The 16,590-nt window shown below is 40.3% G+C and overlaps 1 long non-coding RNA gene across 3 annotated transcripts in view; it reads right to left on the bottom strand.

Moving 5' to 3' along the window:
- The window catches only part of LOC131821558 (uncharacterized), a 66,482-nt gene that overhangs the window by 17,499 nt on the left and 32,393 nt on the right, over window positions 1-16,590 (bottom strand). For all 3 annotated transcript variants that reach the window (XR_009349939.1, XR_009349940.1, XR_009349941.1), the window contains one exon: window positions 15,873-16,000. This is a non-coding gene — a long non-coding RNA (uncharacterized LOC131821558). The remainder of the gene's footprint in view (window positions 1-15,872; window positions 16,001-16,590) is intronic.

The following is a 16,590-nucleotide window of genomic DNA, read 5'->3' as shown; positions in this document are numbered from 1 at the left end:
TAAAAAAAAAAAAAACAAACTTGAAAGAGAGAAAGTGAAATGTGCATGAAATTTCAAGAGTGCTCATAGACGTGGGGCTCCTTGGGGCTATGGACCCCAAGAACTCAGAGTTATATGTTCTTTGTCCTTGGCCAATATGGGTCTTGAGGTAGAAATTTCGTGAAACTCTTAAGCCATGTCTCTGTCAAACCAGACAGTTACCACCCCATCAGTAGGCGTTAGTTATAAAGATTATAGAAGTTATGTACCCATGAGTTGTGATTCGACATTTGCTTCCATTTCTTTTGAAATTTCACCCCCCATGATAAATTTTTAATAACAAAACTGCAAGGAAAGACAAGAGAAGAAAAAGAAGGGCTTGGGTTTCTATATTGCACATGATTGAAAGGGGTCTTAGGAACATTTTTGTCTACGATACAACAGTCACCTTCCAAATAAAAGGCAGACAGAGTGAGAACACAAGAAAAATTATAAATGTTCTTCATGTTTATAATAAGATGCTGTCTCTATAAATTCTACCTTTTGTGATATTCAACAACAAAATAAGAATTATTTATATTTTCCTTTTCAATTTGCATGCTTACTGCTTTATTACATTTATCTATGGAATGGGAGTCTGGAAAAATTCAAGATTCATTTTTTTCCAAAATAAGTTCCCTTCAGGAAAATTTGATTGAGCACATTTTTTTTTCCCTTGTGCAGACCTCGAAGGCACAAAATAAGATTCATCATAATCCTTAGTTCAAGGTATGCTCTGCCAGATTTTATTCACTGAAGATGGCTGGAGTGGTCACTCCCTCTCACATGTTCAGGAACAATGTGACCTGGACACTCCTCCCATAGAGGGGGGAGCTGTCTGTCCTCTCCCCCTTGAAACTAGGCAGGACCTGTGACTCACTCATGACCATAGATTAGGCTAGGTCTTCTGCCTTGCTTGCTGGAACACTCAAGCTGGAACCTCGAGCTGCCATGCTGTAAGGAACTTCAAACTAGCCCATGGGGTGAGACCACATGGGGAAGTCCCAAGATTACAGACAGAGAGAGAGACCTCAACTGCACCAGCCCCCACCACTATCTTGATTGCAAACACATGAGAGATCCCAAGCCAAAATCACCATAGAAACTGTGAAAGATAATTGCTGTTGTATCAAACTACTAAGTTTGGGGGTAATTTGTCCAATAACAACTTTAATGGCACATACACTATTGTCCCTGATCCATGAATGGTTCCATGGCTTGCTTGGGGGAGTCAAAATAATATAGTACTTATATGAGCCCTGACTGGCCATCTCTCTAGAGTTTCTCTTGCTAAAATCTTGTATTTTTAAACATTGATTTCATTATTCATGTATTTGCAAAATTTTTGTGAATGCAATGCCTATTTCTGCCTTGCTCCCTCCCTTGCCAAAAATGTTTATAGTACTATTTATTTACCCTAGAAATATGAGTTTCTTCTAAACTTGGCTATGGCCTTGACAGCGCATCATGCATGGGAACTCTACTCGTCTTTGCACCCCCATAGCTAAAAGATTAGAAATTCCTGACTCAATCTCTAGGAAGCTTCAGTTTCCCACATGTAAGATGGCGGATCTATCCTCACCCTGCCTGTCTCGTGGGTTTGCTGTGAACACCTATTTAGAAAATGCTGAAGAAAGCATTTATAAGTAGTAAGGATTTGTTATCATAAAGTGTATCTTTTTTCCACTTTCATGATGTATCTTTCATCATCCTGTCTCCTCGCTCATCTGGAAAGCACAGGCTTCAACCTCTTTCCCACTGTGTGAACTTGAAAAGTTTCTCTGTAAATGACCCATTGTCTATATGGCAGGCATTTGTACGTTTCTTAAGGGCAGTGACCAGGTCTTCTGTTCCTTTGATTTCCTTCACATTCGGGATGTAGTAATGTATTGGGTTTAATAATTTTTTCCCCCGCCCACGTGTCCCGAACTCTGGCCTGTCATTCCCACACAGACTGTAAAGCAGAACCTTGTATGGCTATGGCATGCCCAGCTCGGATCCCACTCTAGGAGGGGTCATTACTGAAAGACCGAGAGGGTCTCATTAGAAAGTGGCTTTGCCCTCAAGGCAGCGCCATGGCATGGCCCCCGAGGACAGCTTTAGAAAGAGTCTGTAGTGCCAGTTCCTGAGATTTCTCGAACGAACATCCAGATGTCCATCTGCTGCACAGACACTGAGAGGGTTGTTTTTGATGATGTGATGTTCCTAATTTCTATTCACAGGTCACGTATGTTCCCGGTTTCCTTTGGGAATTAAAACTGGGGTCTTGGGTGTGGAAATCTCCAAAGAGTTGGCGACAGAATTCCCGGTCTTCAAATCTCACATTCAGCTCAGCCCCTAATTGCCCACAGAACTTCTGTTTACCATGCAAGGAAAAGGGACCACATGAGCCTTTTTTACCTATAGGCTGAGACCTCCTTGCAGAAGACTGGCAATCTCGCCTTGGGGGATATTTCGCAGCTCATTATTTTTTCTCTCTAGGTACAGTAGCCTCACTTCTGCTCATTAGGCTCCTTTCACTACATCATTGCTTTTCTTTAATGTGGCTGGTCTATTAAATAGCCCTCACCTGGCAAAGCCCCCCAGTGTCCTGAATGTAGCTCTGCTCCCCCGCTTTCATGACTCAGTTTGGACGTTGCTTTAATAAGAGTGGCCCTGGCACCAGCATCCCACGTCTCCTTGGGCCACAGAGCCCCTCTGCAGCAATGGGGGGGGGTATCAGACAACTCAGAGGACATGCCACTTAGTGTTCAGAGGTTCCTGAAGGGTTTCACAGACACGGAATGAGGGACACCAGAGGAGCAGCTCTGAGCAGAAATATCGGCATCCCATTTATTCAGCGCTACCAAATATCAAAAGGCAATTGATTAAATATTGATCTGACAACGGCTTGAAAAGGAGCAGGTGCTTCTCACAGTCTGGCAAGAAAACAGGGTCAGGAACACTAAATGTGGGTACTGCAAAAGCATGTTTGCAAAATCTCCGTGTCTTCTTGCCATGATTAAAAGGCTTATTAGTCACGGGTGAAATCCTATAGAGGGAATGTGCTTTGGCGTCAGCTCCTATTAAGCTGCATGAAATTCATGTTTCTTCTTTAGTCAGAATCCCTCAAACTGACCCAACCGATGCAGTTCCCTTTGTGGTCAGATCAGCCGCTTTGGACTTTTTCTGAAGGTCACCCCTTGAACTGAAACAGATCTTAAAAGGCCAGTGTTCTAGTCTTTGTTTGTTTCCAAGTACAGAAATCCACTTGTGCTAGCTTGGGCAAGAAGGAAAACAGAAACGTGTGTGCATGCATGTCTAGGTGTGGGGGCGTGTGTATGTGTGCACACACACACGGATGTATGTATCACCGACCTGAAGCCGAGGAGTCTTCAGGAAACGACTCTCCTCCTCGTCTTTCCTCCCTCTCTGCCTCCTTCTCTAGGCTCTCATAGGCTCTCATTTTCACCTCTCTGCCCCTATGTGGGTTTTCTTCTATTTCCCCACAGGCCAGAATCCTCTTAGCTCACCCGCCACTGGCTTGACTTTGGCTTTGGTTTGTCTCAGCACTGACTCCTGGGTGCCCCCCCACCCTCCCCCCGCCATCAATGGCATGTCACCATTTGCTGCAGGCTGGATGGCAATCGTGAAATGGTTGTCATTGCCCCGGTCCACGCAATGCTGGTCATAGCTATTCACATCGTCATTGCGCCAGCTGAGATCTGTGCGTTGTCAGTGTTATGCGTGCTAAATTGAACTGCTGCTTAAAATGTCTTCAGAAAGATTATACTATGATTTCTCATTGAGATGAAAAGGTATCGTGTACACAGAAAGGCGGGTAAACAGAGCGGTGGGGAATACATTTGATATTAGCAAAGCAAATATTCATTATTGGAGGAATGGTAGCAATTTCGTAATTTTTTTTTTTCAAAGCAACAACCAAGTGTTTACAAGACCCAAGGCAGGAAGACATCTACAAGTAGATGAAGCTGTGTTACATTGTGCTTCCCAGATACAAACAAAAGGACAGCCTATCTCCTGTCGAGTAATGCAATTGAAAGCAGGAGAAATTGCCAAATCCTTCAGAACAGACAAAAGAAATTTCAAAGCAGTGAGAGGCTGACGTGACCAATTCACACGTTGAGCAAGATCATTGTTAAGACAATGAATATCCATTTGTCCCAAACTGGCCAACTTCTAGCAACATTTGTTTCAACCAAGGGAAAAACAGTACCCTCCATTTGATCAAACAGTAAAGCACCAGAGTCAAAAGTTGCCAACTGGGTGTCAGTTTCTTGGAAGGAAATCCTGGATACAAGAGTAGAGCACACTGGGAAGAAAGGCCTTATCACTGATGTTTTGGGGGCACGGAGAAAAATCACCTGTGGAAAAGCACATGCATCAGCAAGTGTGAGTTGAAAAATATTTCAGGAGAGTTAGACTCAATGCAAAGAAGTTTTTAGGAACTTATTTCACTTGTGTATTACTCTGTGTGCGTACTTAGTACATCTGAAAGGCCCTTTCAATATGTATAAAATCACAAGTGGATGTGATTTTTTAAATGCATTATAACAGCTTAATTGGCAGCATTTTTTTTCTCCCTTAGCGACACATGATCCATCTTACAACTGATGTCAACTTAGATGCAGTGAAACACAGTAGGCCCAATAGAATGTGAGCAGAAGCTCTGGGTATAAATTTGGCCTCGCCTGCTTAAGAGGAGACACCAGGTCCCAGAATTCCCCTTTTTCTCCCAACCCCTGGCTGGAGAGGCAATGAGGCCACACTATCCAATATGGTAGCCGCTAATTAGCTTCACGTCATGATTTAAATTCAGATTTTATTTTATTTTTTTTAAAGATTTTATTTATTTGGCAGAGAGAGAGATCACAAGTAGGCAGAGAGGCAGGCAGAGAGAGAGGGAGAAGCAGGTTCCCCACTGAGCAGAGAGCCCGATGCAGAGCTCGATCCCAGGACGCTGAGACCATGACCTGAGCCGAAGGCAGAGGCTTAACCGCTGAGCCACCTAGGCACACCTAAATTCAGATTTTTATTAATTAAAATTCAAAATTCTGTTCCTTAGTGACACTAGCCACAATGTTAAGTATTCAGTAGCCACATGTGGCTAGGGGTTACTATATTGGACCTCAGAGATACTAATAGAAACTTTCTATCATCATTGAATATTCTATCGGAGAGCAGTGGACTAGAGGGACTTTGACTTTGGAAGCCATGCAATGACGATGGCAGAGCCATTCACGGTCAAGCACAACTGCTTGAAGCTGAGCGTCTCACTGACCTGGAACACTCATCTCTGACGGTTGAAAGAGAATGCGTGTCTTTGTTCTTCACACTACTTTATTGCTGGGTATTTTGGTATAGGAGTTCACTTTTCACACTAATTAATACCATTGGTTGACTCATTTATTCTCCCTTTCCCCCAGTAGGTTCTACTGGGGCAGACTTATATTGTAATTTAGCACATGGTCTGACCTCTGATAGGCTCTTAAAAACATGTACTGGAGGATTTAATTAATAAATAGGAGCACATGGGAGGGACAGTTACAATTCAGAAGATTAGTGAAGGTTTCCTGAAGGAAGATGCATCTCGGGTAAGGCTTGAAGGATGAGTCAGAGGCAAGAGGAATAAGGGCAGGAGGAAGAAGGTTCCAGATAGAGAGAAGCCCCAAGGGGAGAGAGTGTGGAGCTTTGGAGAGAGTGAAAACTCAACATGTTTGAGCTGAAGGGAGGTAGGTGGTGAGAGTCAAGCAGGGAAGAGATGGTGACAGGCTGTGTGAGCCAGGCCAAGATTTTATGTCATCCCAGAGGCAGTGAAAGAACCACCAAACTATGTTGATGCTTTCACTAAGCTATCTTAAAATTTTTCCAGTAAAACAAATGTTTGTACTTTTCTAGGAGCATTTGAGGGAGGGGATTCCCTGACGCTTGAGGTAAACCATTTCCATAGATCCTCGTGGAAGGTTCCCTTGAGTCTAACCTAAACCAAAGTATATTTCTTTTTTGGTCATGTGGGCCTAAGACATACTGCTTACCATTCCTTACGGTTTTTGCATATGGTAGGAAGCTCTTGGTGAATAGGTCAGAGCCCGGTGTTGTAAGTTCCCCGCTCGGATGGCGGGCATTTTGCTACACGTGGTAGCTTGAATGAGGAGGGACCTGGCACAGCCATTGAGAGGGACAAGGGACAAGGGAATAATGGAAATGCATTCCGAGAGAGATAGCAAGACCATTGCACATCTTTTCTTCCTGGAAATAATGATTCCAGGTCCTATCACCCTCTTTTCTCAGTAACGGGGACAATCTAGGGTCTTTTCTTTGTGAGAACGATGATACATGGAAAACAGACAAACATTCTACATTAGCCTTTATCGATGAGGTGATTCTAACCACTCATCTATGGGCAAAGAGCCTGAATTATAACAGCTTCCTCCACGTAACTCTAACAGCTCTCTTGTGAGTTTTAGATCTTTACTTCTAACCTACTGTTCACATCTTCCTCTGTGAAAGTCACAAGCTCCTAGAATTCAACATGTCTCAACCCCTATTTATTATCACCCCCGTACCCTCCCCATAAATCTGTTCCTCCTCCTTATTGCCAACACCATCTTATCCACCTAAATCACAGATTCCCACACTTGATGATTGTCCTTGCCTCCTACCTTTTCTCAGACCACTCAGCCTCTCCACCACCAAGCTCAATCATGTCTGCCTCCCAAGCATCTCTGCCCACTATGCCATCCTGTCTTGCATTTCTCGTTGTTTCCAGAACCCATATCCTCATCATTTCCTGCATCTAGCCCCAAGTTCCTACAATCTGGAATGGCATGCCTAAAATCCACATCTAACCATGCTATTCCTCCGCTTAACATGTCTAAATTACTCCCTCCCACTTTGGAATGAAATCACATTCAAGAATGGAGTGTACAAGGCCCTTCACAACCTACTCCCTGCTTACCTCCCCAGTGTCATTTCCCACGCCTCCCCCAGATCTTCTCCTGCCACTTCTCCATCTACTGACAGGCACAGTCGTTCCTGCTCCTCTTTTTATAGTTGTTCTCTTTGACAGCCACGTGCTTTCACTTTCTTATGCACCTGGCAAAGTCTACCTGGCTTGTCAGGTTCAGTGTGGATAGCTTTTATCTAAGGCGGCCCCTTCTGATTTTTAGGTAGCCAGCCTCAGTACTTGCAATATCAAAGCTTCGCCGTAACACTTCAGACACCATGTGAGATTGCTTCTTACTTTGTATCTCTTCCTGACAACAGAAGGAATTTGTCAAAAGTAGGGCCCTAACTCATTCATCTGTAAGAGTACAGTGCCTACTATAGCACCTGACACATAATAAAGCACCCAGCAAATGTTTGTTGAGTGAATTATGAACCTAATCAAAGAGAAAATTAGTGAATTGGATGATAGTCTTGCATAATTTATAAGATACACTACAAAGAGTTAAAAGGATATAAAGAAAGAGCAGTTGAGAGACTGAGGGGGGCTCTAATATACATCTAATTGGGGTTCAAAATGAGGGAACATAATTACCCAGAATCATGCTGGTTAGAGAAGGCTAGGACTCAGATTCAGTCACACAAATTCTAAAGAGTATGAATAAAAACAAATCTAAACTCATATAAAACTTCAGAATATCAAGGGCAAAGAGAAAATGTCAAAAACTACAAGAATGAGAAGACAAATTTCTGTCAAAAGAAAAAGTACTAACAGCAAAAGATGATAGAAGACAATGGTGTCTTCCAATTGCTAAAGAAAAATAATTGTCAACAAAGGTGTTAATTTTCAGCAAAAATAACATTTAAAGGTGAGGACAAATAAAGACATTTTCAAAAATAAAGACTCACAGATATTTACTAAGTAAACAATTAGAGGATATACTTTAATAAGCAGAAAAGTGAACCCAGAAAAAGTAGGCTACTAGAAACTATGATTAAGAAATATATATAGAATAATATAGAATAATAATTTTAATTAACCATTGACCAATAAAAAATAGAGCCATAAATTGTGTCTTTTTCTTTCAGAGGGAGAGGGAGAGAGGGAATCTTAAGCAGGCCCCACACCCAGCATGGAGCTAGACACAGGGCTTGATCTCAAGACCCCAAGATCACGACCTGAGCTGAAATCAAGAACTGGATGCTTAACCGACTGAGCCACCCAGGCACCCCCATAAATTGTCTTTTTAAACAGATGGGATTAATGTTCTAGACAAAATAACAAAGAAATTGAGGAGGCTAGTGGAGCTAGTTAAAGGTCAGAGTATGAGAACAGATATATTAAATAGCTTTAGACTTTGAAAAAAATTCATAATTAAATATGCATGTTTAGAATGTAAGAATAACTAGTAAAATTGGAGAGAAATATAACACACAGTTTCCAAACTGGGAATGAATAAAAAGGACAATTAATTTTTTTCCAGTCTATTAGACAGTTCGAAAGGAAAACAAGTGTGGTAAGCAGAAAACACAAAATAGGAATATAAAAATAATTTCAAATATATCAGTATTACAGAATATATGCAGCATGATTTCATTTATGCAATGTTTTAAAATTCGTAAGATAATTCCAAGTGTTGTTTTCAGATATATATCTGTGTTGTAAGTTATAATAGACAGTCATGTAAATGAATATCAATCTCTGGGGGAAGGAAGAAAGGAATGGTATAGAAGTAGGGTACACAGAGAACTTTCACTGCAGACTTTGTTCCTTTTTAAAAATTATGTGGTAAATATGACCAGAGGTTAATATTCCATAATCTGGGTAGTAGACACACAACTGTAGTTTTCTGAGCATTTGAAATACTAAAATAACTATATATAAATCTATACCAAATGCAACGTAGCCTCCACATTTCCAAATGAAAAGATCTTTTAGGAAGATTTCTTGATCACTTGGATGGCTCATTTTGTTGAGCGTCTGACTCTTGATTTTCGGCTGAGATCATCATCTTGAGGTTGTGAGATCATGCCCTGTGTTGGGCTTCATGCTGGGTGTGGAGCCTGTTTGGGATTCTCTCTCTCTCTGTCTGTCCCTCCCCCACTGCTCATGTGCTTTCTCTCGTTCTCTCTCTCTCGCTCTCTCTCTAAAAAAAGAATTTTTTTTATCACCTTGAATACACAAACTTTCAAAGATACAGATGGAATAGTGAAAGGTTTACTTACATTATTTAATTTTCTAATAAAATTAGATATCCATATTTATAAACATGTTTTACATAAAAAGAAGTATTAATTGGAAACACTGTCCTTTTGCCTTGTGAAACAGTTGTTTTAAACTAATCATGCATCTTTGATGTCAGTGACTTTCTTAGAACACATTTAGGGATATGTTCGTGACATTGAACATAGGTTTTGAGGTCACATGTTATCCTCACTTCCCTCGAAGTTGAGATACAGTCCTCTTTGGTCTATGTTTAATGGGGTCACTGGAAATATCTGAGGCATTAAGTTTTCATCCCCATATTAGGATAGTTTTTTTTTTTTTTAATTCACCCTATAGGTTTATGTTTACCATCTCCAAAGGTGACCACTTACAAGTAATCCTTAAAAGGCTTGGTTACATCATGATCTAACTCTTGCAGTTGTGAAGCCATGTTCCCATGCATGGTCACATTTGCACTAAATTTATTTGCCTCATTTTTAACTCTATTCTGTCAGATGGTCATCCAAAATTAGTATTTTGGATGCAACTGAAATCATTTCTAGCTAATGTGTCTTGACCAAACAAGTATTTTGTTCATCAAATTAATATAATAAACTACAATGGGAGACACAGTGCAATGTCAATGGGAAACTGATTATCTTACACCTGGTACCACCTTACAAACAACTATTTCTGATACTTCAAATCCATGGGAATGTATAAATAATAAACTAAAACAAACACCTGCATACCCACCACACTGAATGGACTCCTTTTCTGAGCAGTAATTTTAATTTCTGCGATAAGATAGCATAGACTCAATATTCCCTCTTTTTTCCTCAAAGTATGACTAAAACCCTGGAAATAATTCCACAGACAATGATAAAAGAACTCAGAATGTTGGGTAGAAGAAGACAGACTGGTTAGGGACCTCAGGACTTGAAGACCAATACTGTCATAAATCCCTGGGTTTTCATTTTTTTTTTTTCCAGGAAAAGGGAATCTCATCAGGGACTTAACTGGGAGACACACCCAGGGACATGGCAGGCCAATCTACTCACAGCAGTGGTACCAGCAGAGCTCAGGATGCTGTCCCATCCCCTGTCCACATCCAACAAGAGCAGCAGGCTCAATCTGTCTACAGCACAGGCAAGAGTGGGTCCAGAGTGGACCCGTCTACTCCACCCCCACATAGACCAGCAACATTTAAACAGGTATCAATGGAGCTAGCATGCTCCATGTTTTCTATCTATCCACTCAGTGGCTGCAGGTGACCCAAGGTTAATGTCATTCAACCCTTCACCTAATGGTAAAGAATCATCCAAATCCATGGCTCCTGATCCTCCAATCAATGGCAGAAGGAAGCTCTAGTAGCCTCTTCACTCCCCCAGAAGCACCTACGAAAATAGGAAAATAGGACAGGAAGCCAAATGACACAGGTGGCCAGTGAACAGGCCAAGGGTAGTGTTTTCCCTCTCATAGGTCTAGAATCCCTCATATTCTACTTAAGAATACTGAGAGGCCCAGGGAAACACTGTTCATCCTCACAAATGGCACTAGCAGGGATCTAACAGAAGCTCAGGCAGAGCCACATAAATCAAACAGACCAGAATACCATTGCAAGGGCTCAGGAAACTAAATTGCCATTGGAACTGAGAGCTAAAAAAAGGTAGGACAGAATGTGCAAGCGAAACCAAAACAGGGCAAATGCCAGATACAATAAAAGATTCAAAGACAGAGTCTTCTAAAATAAAAATTAAAAGGTCGAAAATACAATTAAAAAATTACTCATCATTCTCATAACCAGGAAAATCACAACATGGATTAGAAAGATGACCAACTTGGAGCACCTGGATGGCTCAGTCATTTGGGCACCTGACTCTTGATTTCACCTCAGGTTGTAATATCAGGGTTGTGTCATCAGGCCCACATCAGGTTCTACATTCAGCATGGAGTCTGCTTGGGACTCTCCTTCTTCCTCTCCCTCTGTCCCTCTCCCCTCCCCACCCTGTAAAATAAATAAATAAATAAATAAATAAATAAATAAAATCTTTAAAAAAGATAATCAACTGATACTAATAAGAAGATGAATCAGATTTTGGAATATGAGACATATTCTAAAGCAGTCACCATAAAATTGCTCCAACAAATAATTATGAATTCTCTTAAAACAAATAAAAAAATAAAACCACAGCAAAGAAAGAGAAAATATTTTAAAAAATACTAAATGGAAATTATAGAACTGAAATATACAGTAGTAATTGAACAAAAAACTTACCTGATGGGCTCATGGTAGAGTGGAGATGACAGAAGACAGAATCAGTGAACTTAATAAAAGCTCAATAAAATTTACTCAATCTGACCAACACATTAACAATAGACTTAAAAAAAAAAGAACAGAATTCCAAGAACAATATGGACAATAAAAAAAAAAAATCTTACATTTGTCTCATCAGAGTCTCAGAAGGAGAAAATAATGTGGGGTTGAAAATGTATTTGGTGAAATAATGGCTGAAAAATTCTCAAAGTGGAAGAAGACCTAACCCCACTAAGTAGACACAAAGAAATTCATGCAAAGACAAATAATAGCTAAACATAGGAAAACTCAAGATGAAGAAAACAATTTCTTTAACAACCAGGGGAAAATGACAAATGAACTGGAGGGAATAACAATTCCAAGGATAGCGGATTTCTCATCAGAAACAATGGTGGCCTAAAGAAGGGGCCCCATGTTTCAAGTGCAGAAGTATAACAACTGTCAACCATGAATTCTGTACCTGGTGAAACTATCTATTAGAAATGAAGGGGAAATAAAGACATTTCTTAGACAAGGAAAAACTGAGAGAATGTGCTGCTAGTAAACCTACATTTAAAGAATGGTTAAAGGGTCATGAAGCAAACCTCAATACAGAATATGTTCTGTGGGAACACATAAGGAATCACAGTAGATATCAGTAATAGAAAGACAAAAATAAAAGAACTGGAAATTAAACAGTACACTACTAAGCAACCCATGGGCCCAAAAGGAAGTCTCCAAAAGATTTAAAAACACATAGAGATAAATTAAAATACAACCTATCACAGTTGGTAGGATTCAGCTAAAGCGTTACTGAGAGGGAAATGTATAGCACTCAGTCTTTCCATTAAAAAAGAGGAAAGATCTCAAATCAATAATCCAAGTTCCTATTCCAAAAGGCTAGAAAAGGAAGAGCAAAGTAGAGCCAAAGCAGGCAGATGGAAGGAAATCATAAAAATAAGAGCAGACATAAATGAAACTGAAAACAGCAAAACAGAAAAAAAAAATCAATGAAACAAAAAGCTGGTTCTTTGGGAAAAAAAAAATCAATAGCGTTCCAGTGAAATGGGCATATAAATTGAGAGGGGACACAAATCACTAATACTGGGAACAAAATAGGGGATATTGCTATAGATTCTGTAGCCATTAAAAGGATAATAAAGGAATACAACAAACAACTTTACTCTCGTAGTCTGACCACTTAGAAGAAATAGACCAGTTTCTCAAAAACCCTGAACTAAAAAACTTCAGTGGAGATAAAATAGATACCATAACCATTAAAGAAATAGAATTTGTAATTTAAACTCCAAAAGAGATTCCGTGGCCCCAGTGGATTTACTGGAGAATTTTACCAAACATTTAAATAAGATTAACATTAATTTTACCCAATATCTTCCAGAAAATAGAAGAGGCAGTAACACTTGCCAACTCTTATTATGAGGCATGTATTATATTGACCAAAACCAGGAAAAGACAGTACAAAAAAAGAAAACCACAGATCCAATATCTCTCAGGAATTTACAAACAAAAATCCTCAACAAAATATTACCCAACACAATCCAACAATGTATACAAATAATTCTTTTTTTAAAGATTTTATTTTATTTATTATTTTTTACTGGGGCAGAGGCACAGAGAGAGAGAGGGAGGGAAAGAATTTTAATGCCCAGTGTGGGACCCAATGGAGGGCTCAGTTTCACAACCCTGAGATGATGACCTGAGCCAAAAATCAAGAGTCAGACGCTTAACTGACTGAGCCACCCATGCGCCCCTATACGGTAAGTCTATACATCACGATGAATTGGGGATTTATTCCAAGAATGCAAAGGTGGTTCAACATTCAAAAATCATTCAATGTAATCCATCATATCAACAAGTTAAACAAGAAGAATCATTTGAACATATCAATGAAAATAGAAAAAAACACATTTGAAAATGCAGCATGCTTCATGATAAAAACTCACAGCAAATTAGAAACAGACAGAACTACCACAGCTTCATAAAGAGCACTTACAAGGAACCCACCAACATCGTACTTAATTGAGCAACTGGATGCATTGTCCTAAGAACAGGCACCAAATGAGGATGGATGGTCACTCTTACTACTCATACTGACCAGAGTACAGGAAGTTCTAGCCAGTGCCATAGGCAACAAAAAGAAGTAAAAGATACAGAGAGAAGAAACAGAGAAATAAAATTGTGCCAATTTTCAGACTGTCTATGTAAAAAATCCCAAGGAATCTATTTAAAAAACAGAACAAAACAAAACACCCAACATTCCAGAACCAAAAAGTGAGTTCTACAAGCTTATGGAACATAACACCAACACACAAAGATAACTGCATTTTATAGACTACTCATGAGCATGTGGAAACTAAAATTGAAAGACATGATAAAATTTACCTTCATGCCAGAGAAAGTGAAATATTTTGGTATATACTTAACAAAACATATCCAAGATTTGTATGCTGAAAATTATTTTTTAAAAACTGGTAAAAGAAGTCAAAGAAGATCTCTAATACATGGAGAGACATTCCATTAAAGGGATTAGAAGACTCAACATAGTTAGAATGTCAATTCCCTCCAATTTGATATATATATATATATGTTTAATGTAATTCCTATTAAAATCCCAGCAAGGTTGTTTGTGAACATGGACAAATTTATTCTAAAATGTATATGGAAAAGCAAAAGCCCTTGAATAGCCAAATAATCTAGAAAAAGAAGGAAGGAATCATTCTACCTAATACTAAGGTTTGTTACTTAGTAATAATAATCAAGGCAGTGGTATTGTTGGATAAGTAGACACATGGGTTAATGAAACAGAATAGACCAGAGATAACCCTCCACAAATATGTCCGATTAATGTTTGACAAAGGTGCAAAAGTAATTCAGTGGAGAAAAATGGCCTTTTTAACAAATACTGCCAGAGCAATTAGATATCTGTAAGGGAAAAAAAAAAAAAAAAAAAGAAACTGAACCCAGACCTTATAAGTTACAGAAAAATTAACTAAAACTGGATCATGGGCTTAAATGTAAAACATAAAACTATGAAACATTTAGGGGAAGAAAAGATGAAAAATCTTGTGATCTCCAGCTAAGCAGAGATTTTAGACTTGACACCCAATGTGCAGTCAGTAAAAGAAAATTGGTGAATAGGACTTCACCAAAATTAAAAACGTTTGCTCTGCAAAACACCCTGTTAAGAGGATGAAAAGACAAGCTATGTACTGGAGAGAAATGTCTGCAAACCACGTATCTGATACAAAGGACAAGTATGTGGCATATATAAAGAACTTGCAAAACTCAACAGTAACAAAACCAAACAGTCCGATCAGAAAATGAGCCAAAGACATGAAGAGCTATTTCACTGCAGAGGATACGCAGATGGCATATAAGCACACGAAGAGATATTCAGCTTCATTAGCCATTAGGGAAAGGCAAAGAAAAAAAACCACAATGAAATATGATGACACACCTATCAGGACCGCTGAAATAAAGAAGAGTGACAATGTCAAATGCTGGCTAGGACTGCTGGTGAGAATGTAAAATGGTACGGTTACTCTGGAAAACAATTTGGTAGTTTCTTATCAAAGTAAACAGGCAACTACCATACAAGCCAACAATCACACCCCTGGGCAGAGGGCAGAATTTCTAAGGAAATGGAAACCTGACATTCACACAAACACCTGGGCATGAATATTTATAGTCGCTTTATACATCATAGCCAAAATGTGCAGATGAGCTAAATGTCCCTTAATAGGTAACTGGTTGAACAAACTCATACATCCATACTGTGGACTCCTGCTCAGCAATAAAACAGAATGAACTACTGATACATATAAAAACTAGAATCAAATTTGATGGAATTATGCCGAGTGGGGGAAAGAAAGCCAATCCCCAAAGTTATATACTATATGATTCCATTTATAGGAGATTTGGAAATGACAAGATTTTTGGAACAGAGGACAGAGTGGAGGTTGTCAGGGGCTAAGGACAGGGTAGAGCAGGAGGGAGTAAAGATAACAACGGGGGGCCCTGTGATGACAGCACTGCTCTGTCTTGACTGTGTGCTATCTCCACACGCCCGCATGCGGGAGGCGACTGCGCAGGTCCAAGTACACACATGGGCAAATGAGTGCAAGTCCAACTGGGAAAACACAAAGACTGCCGGATGATATCATGTCAATATCCTGGCTGTGAGATTGCCCGGCAGTGTTCTGAGATGTTATCACTGGGGGAAACCGGATAAAAGGTACAGGGGAATCTTGCTGTATTATTTCTCACAACTGTGTGTGAATCTACGATTATCTCCAAATAAAAGTCAACAACCCTGCAAGTCAGAACTTCCTCCCTCCCCTTTCGCTCCCCCTCCCCACCACCCCCAGCGAGTTGTTGAACATTTACCTGCACAGAATTGCTTGTCTTTGGAGAACGGACTTTGTGTTAGGCTTCTTCCCTGAGTGCCTCACAGGGAGACGAAGTTGGTGGCTGGAGACAGTGGCTTTACCATCCTTGACTTCAGGTTTCCTCCTCTGTAAAATGGAGACAGGATTAGAGTGAAGGAAAATGAATGATTACGCAGAACCTTCTTTTACCTACATTACCTTCCCTTATCCTCTCGGCTAGCCCAGTGAGCCAGGCATTAGGAGTGTCCAAGTTTCAGATGATGAGACAGGCTGAGGAACATGCCTATCATAGAAGATGGCCAGGTTGGAGTCCACAGTCCAGGCATGTTTGGTTACTTATGGCTGTCTGGGAGCTTATCCACTCTCTGACCCTAAACCATACAAGGCGACGTCTCCCAGTGGAAAGTGAGCTAGGCAGAGAACGCCTGAGCCTCTAAGTGTGAGTTGTGGAGTGGGGAGGAGGGCTAGGGGGGACGCAGCCTGCTCCTACCAGGTAGATACAGTTGCATCAGGAGCCACAGACCTCACTGGGCCAGCATCTCTCCACTGTGGAGCTAGAAGAGAGAGCTACTCGTTTCCCCCTGGCTGGTTGTCTGTTCCCTACCGCTGCCTGCGGTATGTAGACAAAGCAACCCCAAAGGCCCAGCACTCTCTGCTTAGAGACCAGGCAGGGGATCAAGGTCAGCAGCTGAGAGCCATGGGGACATGGGTATGTA

Source organism: Mustela lutreola, chromosome X, assembly GCF_030435805.1.
Source record: "Mustela lutreola isolate mMusLut2 chromosome X, mMusLut2.pri, whole genome shotgun sequence".
Lineage (NCBI taxonomy): Eukaryota > Metazoa > Chordata > Mammalia > Carnivora > Mustelidae > Mustela > Mustela lutreola.
Note: the sequence above shows the minus strand (reverse complement) of the source record. Positions and strands in the feature narration are given on the sequence as shown.